The following is a 10,451-nucleotide window of genomic DNA, read 5'->3' on the forward strand; positions in this document are numbered from 1 at the left end:
TCTTCGGCGGAGAAAAGGACCGCCCAACGTGGGGCTCGAACCCACGACCCTGAGATTAAGAGTCTCATGCTCTACCGACTGAGCTAGCCAGGCATCTCGATGATATTAATGACTTGTTTCGAATATCGAACAGCTCTGTTTGTGCAAAATATGGTGATCAGTGAGAGTGTTTTTAATGGATCCTGTGGTGCAATCGTTAGCGTGTAGTAGTTATACATCAGTATGCATCAAATCGATGACAAGGTTGTGAGTTTGAGCCTCACCAGGAGCAAGTATTTTTCTTGAACACTCTGCTTATCTATTTCTTGTCCAGTAAAGGAGCATTTATTCCAGCCATTTAGGAGGACGTTTCATAAGTAATAGGTATGTCATTGAGATAAAATGTCAGAGAGCAGGCAAAGCTAGGATTCAAATTCATAGTCTTCTGTATCACCAGCAATGCCTGACACTTCAGCAATGCAGGGTGGCAAGCCTGCTCGAAAGTCCAAACGAATGGCTGTTTGCAAAGTGAGTTGGTTCTTCGGCGGAGAAAAGGACCGCCCAACGTGGGGCTCGAACCCACGACCCTGAGATTAAGAGTCTCATGCTCTACCGACTGAGCTAGCCAGGCATCTCGATGATATTAATGACTTGTTTCGAATATCGAACAGCTCTGTTTGTGCAAAATATGGTGATCAGTGAGAGTGTTTTTAATGGATCCTGTGGTGCAATCGTTAGCGTGTAGTAGTTATACATCAGTATGCATCAAATCGATGACAAGGTTGTGAGTTTGAGCCTCACCAGGAGCAAGTATTTTTCTTGAACACTCTGCTTATCTATTTCTTGTCCAGTAAAGGAGCATTTATTCCAGCCATTTAGGAGGACGTTTCATAAGTAATAGGTATGTCATTGAGATAAAATGTCAGAGAGCAGGCAAAGCTAGGATTCAAATTCATAGTCTTCTGTATCACCAGCAATGCCTGACACTTCAGCAATGCAGGGTGGCAAGCCTGCTCGAAAGTCCAAACGAATGGCTGTTTGCAAAGTGAGTTGGTTCTTCGGCAGAGAAAAGGAGCGCCCAACGTGGGGCTCGAACCCACGACCCTGAGATTAAGAGTCTCATGCTCTACCGACTGAGCTAGCCAGGCACCTCGATGATATTAATGACTTGTTTCGAATATCGAACAGCTCTGTTTGTGCAAAATATGGTGATCAGTGAGAGTGTTTTTAATGGATCCTGTGGTGCAATCGTTAGCGTGTAGTAGTTATACATCAGTATGCATCAAATCGATGACAAGGTTGTGAGTTTGAGCCTCACCAGGAGCAAGTATTTTTCTTGAACACTCTGCTTATCTATTTCTTGTCCAGTAAAGGAGCATTTATTCCAGCCATTTAGGAGGACGTTTCATAAGTAATAGGTATGTCATTGAGATAAAATGTCAGAGAGCAGGCAAAGCTAGGATTCAAATTCATAGTCTTCTGTATCACCAGCAATGCCTGACACTTCAGCAATGCAGGGTGGCAAGCCTGCTCGAAAGTCCAAACGAATGGCTGTTTGCAAAGTGAGTTGGTGCTTCGGGCGGAGAAAAGGACCGCCCAACGTGGGGCTCGAACCCACGACCCTGAGATTAAGAGTCTCATGCTCTACCGACTGAGCTAGCCAGGCATCTCAATGATATTAATGACTTGTTTCGAATATCGAACAGCTCTGTTTGGGCAAAAATATGGTGATCAGTGAGAGTGTTTTTAATGGATCCTGTGGTGCAATCGTTAGCGTGTAGTAGTTATACATCAGTATGCATCAAATCGATGACAAGGTTGTGAGTTTGAGCCTCACCAGGAGCAAGTATTTTTCTTGAACACTCTGCTTATCTATTTCTTGTCCAGTAAAGGAGCATTTATTCCAGCCATTTAGGAGGACGTTTCATAAGTAATAGGTATGTCATTGAGATAAAATGTCAGAGAGCAGGCAAAGCTAGGATTCAAATTCATAGTCTTCTGTATCACCAGCAATGCCTGACACTTCAGCAATGCAGGGTGGCAAGCCTGCTCGAAAGTCCAAACGAATGGCTGTTTGCAAAGTGAGTTGGTTCTTCGGCGGAGAAAAGGAGCGCCCAACGTGGGGCTCGAACCCACGACCCTGAGATTAAGAGTCTCATGCTCTACCGACTGAGCTAGCCAGGCACCTCGATGATATTAATGACTTGTTTCGAATATCGAACAGCTCTGTTTGTGCAAAATATGGTGATCAGTGAGAGTGTTTTTAATGGATCCTGTGGTGCAATCGTTAGCGTGTAGTAGTTATACATCAGTATGCATCAAATCGATGACAAGGTTGTGAGTTTGAGCCTCACCAGGAGCAAGTATTTTTCTTGAACACTCTGCTTATCTATTTCTTGTCCAGTAAAGGAGCATTTATTCCAGCCATTTAGGAGGACGTTTCATAAGTAATAGGTATGTCATTGAGATAAAATGTCAGAGAGCAGGCAAAGCTAGGATTCAAATTCATAGTCTTCTGTATCACCAGCAATGCCTGACACTTCAGCAATGCAGGGTGGCAAGCCTGCTCGAAAGTCCAAACGAATGGCTGTTTGCAAAGTGAGTTGGTTCTTCGGCGGAGAAAAGGAGCGCCCAACGTGGGGCTCGAACCCACGACCCTGAGATTAAGAGTCTCATGCTCTACCGACTGAGCTAGCCAGGCACCTCGATGATATTAATGACTTGTTTCGAATATCGAACAGCTCTGTTTGTGCAAAATATGGTGATCAGTGAGAGTGTTTTTAATGGATCCTGTGGTGCAATCGTTAGCGTGTAGTAGTTATACATCAGTATGCATCAAATCGATGACAAGGTTGTGAGTTTGAGCCTCACCAGGAGCAAGTATTTTTCTTGAACACTCTGCTTATCTATTTCTTGTCCAGTAAAGGAGCATTTATTCCAGCCATTTAGGAGGACGTTTCATAAGTAATAGGTATGTCATTGAGATAAAATGTCAGAGAGCAGGCAAAGCTAGGATTCAAATTCATAGTCTTCTGTATCACCAGCAATGCCTGACACTTCAGCAATGCAGGGTGGCAAGCCTGCTCGAAAGTCCAAACGAATGGCTGTTTGCAAAGTGAGTTGGTTCTTCGGCGGAGAAAAGGACCGCCCAACGTGGGGCTCGAACCCACGACCCTGAGATTAAGAGTCTCATGCTCTACCGACTGAGCTAGCCAGGCATCTCAATAGATATTAATGACTTGTTTCGAATATCGAACAGCTCTGTTTGTGCAAAATATGGTGATCAGTGAGAGTGTTTTTAATGGATCCTGTGGTGCAATCGTTAGCGTGTAGTAGTTATACATCAGTATGCATCAAATCGATGACAAGGTTGTGAGTTTGAGCCTCACCAGGAGCAAGTATTTTTCTTGAACACTCTGCTTATCTATTTCTTGTCCAGTAAAGGAGCATTTATTCCAGCCATTTAGGAGGACGTTTCATAAGTAATAGGTATGTCATTGAGATAAAATGTCAGAGAGCAGGCAAAGCTAGGATTCAAATTCATAGTCTTCTGTATCACCAGCAATGCCTGACACTTCAGCAATGCAGGGTGGCAAGCCTGCTCGAAAGTCCAAACGAATGGCTGTTTGCAAAGTGAGTTGGTGCTTCGGCGGAGAAAAGGACCGCCCAACGTGGGGCTCGAACCCACGACCCTGAGATTAAGAGTCTCATGCTCTACCGACTGAGCTAGCCAGGCATCTCGATGATATTAATGACTTGTTTCGAATATCGAACAGCTCTGTTTGTGCAAAATATGGTGATCAGTGAGAGTGTTTTTAATGGATCCTGTGGTGCAATCGTTAGCGTGTAGTAGTTATACATCAGTATGCATCAAATCGATGACAAGGTTGTGAGTTTGAGCCTCACCAGGAGCAAGTATTTTTCTTGAACACTCTGCTTATCTATTTCTTGTCCAGTAAAGGAGCATTTATTCCAGCCATTTAGGAGGACGTTTCATAAGTAATAGGTATGTCATTGAGATAAAATGTCAGAGAGCAGGCAAAGCTAGGATTCAAATTCATAGTCTTCTGTATCACCAGCAATGCCTGACACTTCAGCAATGCAGGGTGGCAAGCCTGCTCGAAAGTCCAAACGAATGGCTGTTTGCAAAGTGAGTTGGTGCTTCGGCGGAGAAAAGGACCGCCCAACGTGGGGCTCGAACCCACGACCCTGAGATTAAGAGTCTCATGCTCTACCGACTGAGCTAGCCAGGCACCTCGATGATATTAATGACTTGTTTCGAATATCGAACAGCTCTGTTTGTGCAAAATATGGTGATCAGTGAGAGTGTTTTTAATGGATCCTGTGGTGCAATCGTTAGCGTGTAGTAGTTATACATCAGTATGCATCAAATCGATGACAAGGTTGTGAGTTTGAGCCTCACCAGGAGCAAGTATTTTTCTTGAACACTCTGCTTATCTATTTCTTGTCCAGTAAAGGAGCATTTATTCCAGCCATTTAGGAGGACGTTTCATAAGTAATAGGTATGTCATTGAGATAAAATGTCAGAGAGCAGGCAAAGCTAGGATTCAAATTCATAGTCTTCTGTATCACCAGCAATGCCTGACACTTCAGCAATGCAGGGTGGCAAGCCTGCTCGAAAGTCCAAACGAATGGCTGTTTGCAAAGTGAGTTGGTTCTTCGGCGGAGAAAAGGACCGCCCAACGTGGGGCTCGAACCCACGACCCTGAGATTAAGAGTCTCATGCTCTACCGACTGAGCTAGCCAGGCATCTCGATGATATTAATGACTTGTTTCGAATATCGAACAGCTCTGTTTGGGCAAAAATATGGTGATCAGTGAGAGTGTTTTTAATGGATCCTGTGGTGCAATCGTTAGCGTGTAGTAGTTATACATCAGTATGCATCAAATCGATGACAAGGTTGTGAGTTTGAGCCTCACCAGGAGCAAGTATTTTTCTTGAACACTCTGCTTATCTATTTCTTGTCCAGTAAAGGAGCATTTATTCCAGCCATTTAGGAGGACGTTTCATAAGTAATAGGTATGTCATTGAGATAAAATGTCAGAGAGCAGGCAAAGCTAGGATTCAAATTCATAGTCTTCTGTATCACCAGCAATGCCTGACACTTCAGCAATGCAGGGTGGCAAGCCTGCTCGAAAGTCCAAACGAATGGCTGTTTGCAAAGTGAGTTGGTTCTTCGGCAGAGAAAAGGAGCGCCCAACGTGGGGCTCGAACCCACGACCCTGAGATTAAGAGTCTCATGCTCTACCGACTGAGCTAGCCAGGCACCTCGATGATATTAATGACTTGTTTCGAATATCGAACAGCTCTGTTTGTGCAAAATATGGTGATCAGTGAGAGTGTTTTTAATGGATCCTGTGGTGCAATCGTTAGCGTGTAGTAGTTATACATCAGTATGCATCAAATCGATGACAAGGTTGTGAGTTTGAGCCTCACCAGGAGCAAGTATTTTTCTTGAACACTCTGCTTATCTATTTCTTGTCCAGTAAAGGAGCATTTATTCCAGCCATTTAGGAGGACGTTTCATAAGTAATAGGTATGTCATTGAGATAAAATGTCAGAGAGCAGGCAAAGCTAGGATTCAAATTCATAGTCTTCTGTATCACCAGCAATGCCTGACACTTCAGCAATGCAGGGTGGCAAGCCTGCTCGAAAGTCCAAACGAATGGCTGTTTGCAAAGTGAGTTGGTGCTTCGGCGGAGAAAAGGAGCGCCCAACGTGGGGCTCGAACCCACGACCCTGAGATTAAGAGTCTCATGCTCTACCGACTGAGCTAGCCAGGCACCTCGATGATATTAATGACTTGTTTCGAATATCGAACAGCTCTGTTTGTGCAAAATATGGTGATCAGTGAGAGTGTTTTTAATGGATCCTGTGGTGCAATCGTTAGCGTGTAGTAGTTATACATCAGTATGCATCAAATCGATGACAAGGTTGTGAGTTTGAGCCTCACCAGGAGCAAGTATTTTTCTTGAACACTCTGCTTATCTATTTCTTGTCCAGTAAAGGAGCATTTATTCCAGCCATTTAGGAGGACGTTTCATAAGTAATAGGTATGTCATTGAGATAAAATGTCAGAGAGCAGGCAAAGCTAGGATTCAAATTCATAGTCTTCTGTATCACCAGCAATGCCTGACACTTCAGCAATGCAGGGTGGCAAGCCTGCTCGAAAGTCCAAACGAATGGCTGTTTGCAAAGTGAGTTGGTGCTTCGGCGGAGAAAAGGACCGCCCAACGTGGGGCTCGAACCCACGACCCTGAGATTAAGAGTCTCATGCTCTACCGACTGAGCTAGCCAGGCACCTCGATGATATTAATGACTTGTTTCGAATATCGAACAGCTCTGTTTGTGCAAAATATGGTGATCAGTGAGAGTGTTTTTAATGGATCCTGTGGTGCAATCGTTAGCGTGTAGTAGTTATACATCAGTATGCATCAAATCGATGACAAGGTTGTGAGTTTGAGCCTCACCAGGAGCAAGTATTTTTCTTGAACACTCTGCTTATCTATTTCTTGTCCAGTAAAGGAGCATTTATTCCAGCCATTTAGGAGGACGTTTCATAAGTAATAGGTATGTCATTGAGATAAAATGTCAGAGAGCAGGCAAAGCTAGGATTCAAATTCATAGTCTTCTGTATCACCAGCAATGCCTGACACTTCAGCAATGCAGGGTGGCAAGCCTGCTCGAAAGTCCAAACGAATGGCTGTTTGCAAAGTGAGTTGGTTCTTCGGCGGAGAAAAGGAGCGCCCAACGTGGGGCTCGAACCCACGACCCTGAGATTAAGAGTCTCATGCTCTACCGACTGAGCTAGCCAGGCACCTCGATGATATTAATGACTTGTTTCGAATATCGAACAGCTCTGTTTGTGCAAAATATGGTGATCAGTGAGAGTGTTTTTAATGGATCCTGTGGTGCAATCGTTAGCGTGTAGTAGTTATACATCAGTATGCATCAAATCGATGACAAGGTTGTGAGTTTGAGCCTCACCAGGAGCAAGTATTTTTCTTGAACACTCTGCTTATCTATTTCTTGTCCAGTAAAGGAGCATTTATTCCAGCCATTTAGGAGGACGTTTCATAAGTAATAGGTATGTCATTGAGATAAAATGTCAGAGAGCAGGCAAAGCTAGGATTCAAATTCATAGTCTTCTGTATCACCAGCAATGCCTGACACTTCAGCAATGCAGGGTGGCAAGCCTGCTCGAAAGTCCAAACGAATGGCTGTTTGCAAAGTGAGTTGGTGCTTCGGCGGAGAAAAGGACCGCCCAACGTGGGGCTCGAACCCACGACCCTGAGATTAAGAGTCTCATGCTCTACCGACTGAGCTAGCCAGGCATCTCGATGATATTAATGACTTGTTTCGAATATCGAACAGCTCTGTTTGTGCAAAATATGGTGATCAGTGAGAGTGTTTTTAATGGATCCTGTGGTGCAATCGTTAGCGTGTAGTAGTTATACATCAGTATGCATCAAATCGATGACAAGGTTGTGAGTTTGAGCCTCACCAGGAGCAAGTATTTTTCTTGAACACTCTGCTTATCTATTTCTTGTCCAGTAAAGGAGCATTTATTCCAGCCATTTAGGAGGACGTTTCATAAGTAATAGGTATGTCATTGAGATAAAATGTCAGAGAGCAGGCAAAGCTAGGATTCAAATTCATAGTCTTCTGTATCACCAGCAATGCCTGACACTTCAGCAATGCAGGGTGGCAAGCCTGCTCGAAAGTCCAAACGAATGGCTGTTTGCAAAGTGAGTTGGTGCTTCGGCGGAGAAAAGGACCGCCCAACGTGGGGCTCGAACCCACGACCCTGAGATTAAGAGTCTCATGCTCTACCGACTGAGCTAGCCAGGCACCTCGATGATATTAATGACTTGTTTCGAATATCGAACAGCTCTGTTTGTGCAAAATATGGTGATCAGTGAGAGTGTTTTTAATGGATCCTGTGGTGCAATCGTTAGCGTGTAGTAGTTATACATCAGTATGCATCAAATCGATGACAAGGTTGTGAGTTTGAGCCTCACCAGGAGCAAGTATTTTTCTTGAACACTCTGCTTATCTATTTCTTGTCCAGTAAAGGAGCATTTATTCCAGCCATTTAGGAGGACGTTTCATAAGTAATAGGTATGTCATTGAGATAAAATGTCAGAGAGCAGGCAAAGCTAGGATTCAAATTCATAGTCTTCTGTATCACCAGCAATGCCTGACACTTCAGCAATGCAGGGTGGCAAGCCTGCTCGAAAGTCCAAACGAATGGCTGTTTGCAAAGTGAGTTGGTGCTTCGGCGGAGAAAAGGACCGCCCAACGTGGGGCTCGAACCCACGACCCTGAGATTAAGAGTCTCATGCTCTACCGACTGAGCTAGCCAGGCATCTCGATGATATTAATGACTTGTTTCGAATATCGAACAGCTCTGTTTGGGCAAAAATATGGTGATCAGTGAGAGTGTTTTTAATGGATCCTGTGGTGCAATCGTTAGCGTGTAGTAGTTATACATCAGTATGCATCAAATCGATGACAAGGTTGTGAGTTTGAGCCTCACCAGGAGCAAGTATTTTTCTTGAACACTCTGCTTATCTATTTCTTGTCCAGTAAAGGAGCATTTATTCCAGCCATTTAGGAGGACGTTTCATAAGTAATAGGTATGTCATTGAGATAAAATGTCAGAGAGCAGGCAAAGCTAGGATTCAAATTCATAGTCTTCTGTATCACCAGCAATGCCTGACACTTCAGCAACGCAGGGTGGCAAGCCTGCTCGAAAGTCCAAACGAATGGCTGTTTGCAAAGTGAGTTGGTGCTTCGGCGGAGAAAAGGACCGCCCAACGTGGGGCTCGAACCCACGACCCTGAGATTAAGAGTCTCATGCTCTACCGACTGAGCTAGCCAGGCATCTCGATGATATTAATGACTTGTTTCGAATATCGAACAGCTCTGTTTGTGCAAAATATGGTGATCAGTGAGAGTGTTTTTAATGGATCCTGTGGTGCAATCGTTAGCGTGTAGTAGTTATACATCAGTATGCATCAAATCGATGACAAGGTTGTGAGTTTGAGCCTCACCAGGAGCAAGTATTTTTCTTGAACACTCTGCTTATCTATTTCTTGTCCAGTAAAGGAGCATTTATTCCAGCCATTTAGGAGGACGTTTCATAAGTAATAGGTATGTCATTGAGATAAAATGTCAGAGAGCAGGCAAAGCTAGGATTCAAATTCATAGTCTTCTGTATCACCAGCTATGCCTGACACTTCAGCAATGCAGGGTGGCAAGCCTGCTCGAAAGTCCAAACGAATGGCTGTTTGCAAAGTGAGTTGGTGCTTCGGCGGAGAAAAGGACCGCCCAACGTGGGGCTCGAACCCACGACCCTGAGATTAAGAGTCTCATGCTCTACCGACTGAGCTAGCCAGGCACCTCGATGATATTAATGACTTGTTTCGAATATCGAACAGCTCTGTTTGTGCAAAATATGGTGATCAGTGAGAGTGTTTTTAATGGATCCTGTGGTGCAATCGTTAGCGTGTAGTAGTTATACATCAGTATGCATCAAATCGATGACAAGGTTGTGAGTTTGAGCCTCACCAGGAGCAAGTATTTTTCTTGAACACTCTGCTTATCTATTTCTTGTCCAGTAAAGGAGCATTTATTCCAGCCATTTAGGAGGACGTTTCATAAGTAATAGGTATGTCATTGAGATAAAATGTCAGAGAGCAGGCAAAGCTAGGATTCAAATTCATAGTCTTCTGTATCACCAGCAATGCCTGACACTTCAGCAATGCAGGGTGGCAAGCCTGCTCGAAAGTCGAAACGAATGGCTGTTTGCAAAGTGAGTTGGTTCTTCGGCGGAGAAAAGGACCGCCCAACGTGGGGCTCGAACCCACGACCCTGAGATTAAGAGTCTCATGCTCTACCGACTGAGCTAGCCAGGCACCTCAATGTTTAATGACTTGTTTCGAATATCGAACAGCTCTGTTTGTGCAAAATATGGTGATCAGTGAGAGTGTTTTTAATGGATCCTGTGGTGCAATCGTTAGCGTGTAGTAGTTATACATCAGTATGCATCAAATCGATGACAAGGTTGTGAGTTTGAGCCTCACCAGGAGCAAGTATTTTTCTTGAACACTCTGCTTATCTATTTCTTGTCCAGTAAAGGAGCATTTATTCCAGCCATTTAGGAGGACGTTTCATAAGTAATAGGTATGTCATTGAGATAAAATGTCAGAGAGCAGGCAAAGCTAGGATTCAAATTCATAGTCTTCTGTATCACCAGCAATGCCTGACACTTCAGCAATGCAGGGTGGCAAGCCTGCTCGAAAGTCCAAACGAATGGCTGTTTGCAAAGTGAGTTGGTTCTTCGGCGGAGAAAAGGACCGCCCAACGTGGGGCTCGAACCCACGACCCTGAGATTAAGAGTCTCATGCTCTACCGACTGAGCTAGCCAGGCATCTCGATGATATTA

General features: G+C 44.2%; 21 non-coding genes across 21 annotated transcripts; all 21 read right to left on the reverse strand.

Annotated features, from left to right (window-relative positions):
* Window positions 1–20: 20 nt before the first annotated feature.
* trnak-cuu (transfer RNA lysine (anticodon CUU)) lies at window positions 21–93 on the reverse strand. Its single transcript has one exon. It is a non-coding gene; the product is annotated as a tRNA-Lys (tRNA).
* A 444-nt stretch (window positions 94–537) lies between these two features.
* Window positions 538–610, reverse strand: trnak-cuu (transfer RNA lysine (anticodon CUU)). Its single transcript has one exon. It is a non-coding gene; the product is annotated as a tRNA-Lys (tRNA).
* Window positions 611–1,054: 444 nt separating this feature from the next.
* trnak-cuu (transfer RNA lysine (anticodon CUU)) lies at window positions 1,055–1,127 on the reverse strand. Its single transcript has one exon. It is a non-coding gene; the product is annotated as a tRNA-Lys (tRNA).
* A 445-nt stretch (window positions 1,128–1,572) lies between these two features.
* trnak-cuu (transfer RNA lysine (anticodon CUU)) lies at window positions 1,573–1,645 on the reverse strand. Its single transcript has one exon. It is a non-coding gene; the product is annotated as a tRNA-Lys (tRNA).
* Window positions 1,646–2,090: 445 nt separating this feature from the next.
* Window positions 2,091–2,163, reverse strand: trnak-cuu (transfer RNA lysine (anticodon CUU)). The gene has a single exon. It is a non-coding gene; the product is annotated as a tRNA-Lys (tRNA).
* A 444-nt stretch (window positions 2,164–2,607) lies between these two features.
* Window positions 2,608–2,680, reverse strand: trnak-cuu (transfer RNA lysine (anticodon CUU)). Its single transcript has one exon. It is a non-coding gene; the product is annotated as a tRNA-Lys (tRNA).
* Window positions 2,681–3,124: 444 nt separating this feature from the next.
* On the reverse strand, window positions 3,125–3,197 carry trnak-cuu (transfer RNA lysine (anticodon CUU)). The gene has a single exon. It is a non-coding gene; the product is annotated as a tRNA-Lys (tRNA).
* Window positions 3,198–3,642: 445 nt separating this feature from the next.
* Window positions 3,643–3,715, reverse strand: trnak-cuu (transfer RNA lysine (anticodon CUU)). The gene has a single exon. It is a non-coding gene; the product is annotated as a tRNA-Lys (tRNA).
* A 444-nt stretch (window positions 3,716–4,159) lies between these two features.
* trnak-cuu (transfer RNA lysine (anticodon CUU)) lies at window positions 4,160–4,232 on the reverse strand. Its single transcript has one exon. It is a non-coding gene; the product is annotated as a tRNA-Lys (tRNA).
* Window positions 4,233–4,676: 444 nt separating this feature from the next.
* Window positions 4,677–4,749, reverse strand: trnak-cuu (transfer RNA lysine (anticodon CUU)). Its single transcript has one exon. It is a non-coding gene; the product is annotated as a tRNA-Lys (tRNA).
* A 445-nt stretch (window positions 4,750–5,194) lies between these two features.
* trnak-cuu (transfer RNA lysine (anticodon CUU)) lies at window positions 5,195–5,267 on the reverse strand. The gene has a single exon. It is a non-coding gene; the product is annotated as a tRNA-Lys (tRNA).
* A 444-nt stretch (window positions 5,268–5,711) lies between these two features.
* Window positions 5,712–5,784, reverse strand: trnak-cuu (transfer RNA lysine (anticodon CUU)). Its single transcript has one exon. It is a non-coding gene; the product is annotated as a tRNA-Lys (tRNA).
* A 444-nt stretch (window positions 5,785–6,228) lies between these two features.
* On the reverse strand, window positions 6,229–6,301 carry trnak-cuu (transfer RNA lysine (anticodon CUU)). Its single transcript has one exon. It is a non-coding gene; the product is annotated as a tRNA-Lys (tRNA).
* Window positions 6,302–6,745: 444 nt separating this feature from the next.
* On the reverse strand, window positions 6,746–6,818 carry trnak-cuu (transfer RNA lysine (anticodon CUU)). The gene has a single exon. It is a non-coding gene; the product is annotated as a tRNA-Lys (tRNA).
* Window positions 6,819–7,262: 444 nt separating this feature from the next.
* On the reverse strand, window positions 7,263–7,335 carry trnak-cuu (transfer RNA lysine (anticodon CUU)). The gene has a single exon. It is a non-coding gene; the product is annotated as a tRNA-Lys (tRNA).
* Window positions 7,336–7,779: 444 nt separating this feature from the next.
* On the reverse strand, window positions 7,780–7,852 carry trnak-cuu (transfer RNA lysine (anticodon CUU)). The gene has a single exon. It is a non-coding gene; the product is annotated as a tRNA-Lys (tRNA).
* A 444-nt stretch (window positions 7,853–8,296) lies between these two features.
* Window positions 8,297–8,369, reverse strand: trnak-cuu (transfer RNA lysine (anticodon CUU)). Its single transcript has one exon. It is a non-coding gene; the product is annotated as a tRNA-Lys (tRNA).
* A 445-nt stretch (window positions 8,370–8,814) lies between these two features.
* Window positions 8,815–8,887, reverse strand: trnak-cuu (transfer RNA lysine (anticodon CUU)). The gene has a single exon. It is a non-coding gene; the product is annotated as a tRNA-Lys (tRNA).
* A 444-nt stretch (window positions 8,888–9,331) lies between these two features.
* trnak-cuu (transfer RNA lysine (anticodon CUU)) lies at window positions 9,332–9,404 on the reverse strand. The gene has a single exon. It is a non-coding gene; the product is annotated as a tRNA-Lys (tRNA).
* A 444-nt stretch (window positions 9,405–9,848) lies between these two features.
* trnak-cuu (transfer RNA lysine (anticodon CUU)) lies at window positions 9,849–9,921 on the reverse strand. Its single transcript has one exon. It is a non-coding gene; the product is annotated as a tRNA-Lys (tRNA).
* A 442-nt stretch (window positions 9,922–10,363) lies between these two features.
* trnak-cuu (transfer RNA lysine (anticodon CUU)) lies at window positions 10,364–10,436 on the reverse strand. Its single transcript has one exon. It is a non-coding gene; the product is annotated as a tRNA-Lys (tRNA).
* Between the last annotated feature and the right edge of the window lie 15 nt (window positions 10,437–10,451).

This window comes from Salmo salar, unplaced genomic scaffold, assembly GCF_905237065.1.
Source record: "Salmo salar unplaced genomic scaffold, Ssal_v3.1, whole genome shotgun sequence".
NCBI lineage: Eukaryota > Metazoa > Chordata > Actinopteri > Salmoniformes > Salmonidae > Salmo > Salmo salar.